This window comes from Schistocerca cancellata, chromosome 5, assembly GCF_023864275.1.
Source record: "Schistocerca cancellata isolate TAMUIC-IGC-003103 chromosome 5, iqSchCanc2.1, whole genome shotgun sequence".
Taxonomy (NCBI): domain Eukaryota; kingdom Metazoa; phylum Arthropoda; class Insecta; order Orthoptera; family Acrididae; genus Schistocerca; species Schistocerca cancellata.
Genome location: NC_064630.1, coordinates 599,994,453 through 599,995,874, shown reverse-complemented (window position 1 = coordinate 599,995,874; position 1,422 = coordinate 599,994,453). Strand labels below are relative to the sequence as shown.

Genomic DNA, 1,422 nt, shown 5'->3' with positions numbered 1-1,422 from the left:
ATATCTAAGAATACCACATGCTCATTATTTAGCTGACCCAGTTTATCATTTGTCTGCGTCAAAAATTGATCTACGCTACAAATCGTGCCCACTAAAGTGTCCTTATCTAGAATGTTCAAATAAAAATGATTATAATTCTTTGTAAAATTTCCTCATCATTTATTAGATGATTTAACGAACTAATAGAGTTCTAGCATATTTTTGTGTTAAGTAATTTGATAATTTTTTTCGTGTGTTGCATCATAAGCACACAACGATTACTTTTAGAGGAAATGTAATTTTTAACACCCCTTATGAAAGTTTGATGGCTTGTTAGAAGCAATCTTCGTAAAGGAGTGAATTATTTCTAAGGCTTTTATTGCTGTGTCTATTATTCTTTATTGTCCTTTCTGTTCGAGGAATAAATGATATTCAGTATTACATAAACATACATCGTCGTCACTTTATTTTACAGGCCAGTCTTGATCACACAAACTTTTACATGTCACTATTACCGGTTTCGGCTATTACCGTCTTCAGATCACAAAATAATCTGATTTAGTATCAACGTCAAACTAAACATGTAGGTACATAATAAGTGCTCCACTTATATGTACCTACATGTTTAGTTTGACGTTGATACTACATCAGATTATTTTGTGATCTGAAGACGGTAATAGCCGAAACCAGTAATAGTGAAGTGTAAAAGTTTGTGTGAGCAAGACTGACCTGAAAAATAAAGTTCCAAAAATATCAACACGGACTCATTTTCAGATTTTATTTCTTCAATTGATGACGTCGTTGTCCAAAGACTACAACGAGAAGCGGTTGTTGTACCAGCTGAGTGAGCATTTGTCTTCCGACCTTAATAAATATTTTGCTGGGGAGGGGTGGGGCAGGGTTGGGGGGGGGGTAGTGTTTTCAGTAAACCCTTCGCATAGGAGTCTTCATCTCAGGACACTTAATAACTACTATTCATATTTTACATTTATAGAATAAACCTCTCCCATTTCTAGAATGAAATATTTTCACTCTACAGCGGAGTGTGCGCTGATATGAAACTTCCTGGCAGATTAATACTGTGTGCCGGACCGAGACTCGAACTCGGGACCTTTGCCTTTCGCGGGCAAGTGCTCTACCAACTGAGCTACCCGAGCACGACACACGCCCCGTCCTCACAGCATTACTTCTGCCAGTACCTCGTCTCCTACCTTCCAAACAGTTGGTAGAGCACTTGCCCGCGAAAGGCAAAGGTCCCGAGTTCGAGTCTCGATCCGGCACACAGTTTTAGTCTGCCAGGAAGTTTAAACCTCTCCCATTGTTCCTCTGAACTACCAATGAACGCACTGAATAATAAACAACGGTGGTTAAATGCGAACGTGATACTGGCTTACATCACATTATATTTGAAGAGTAACTAGTTAATTAAACACACATATCACA

General features: G+C 38.4%; 1 non-coding gene across 1 annotated transcript; it reads right to left on the bottom strand.

Moving 5' to 3' along the window:
• Nucleotides 1-1,062: 1,062 nt before the first annotated feature.
• Trnas-cga (transfer RNA serine (anticodon CGA)) lies at nt 1,063-1,137 on the bottom strand. The gene has a single exon. It is a non-coding gene; the product is annotated as a tRNA-Ser (tRNA).
• Between the last annotated feature and the right edge of the window lie 285 nt (nt 1,138-1,422).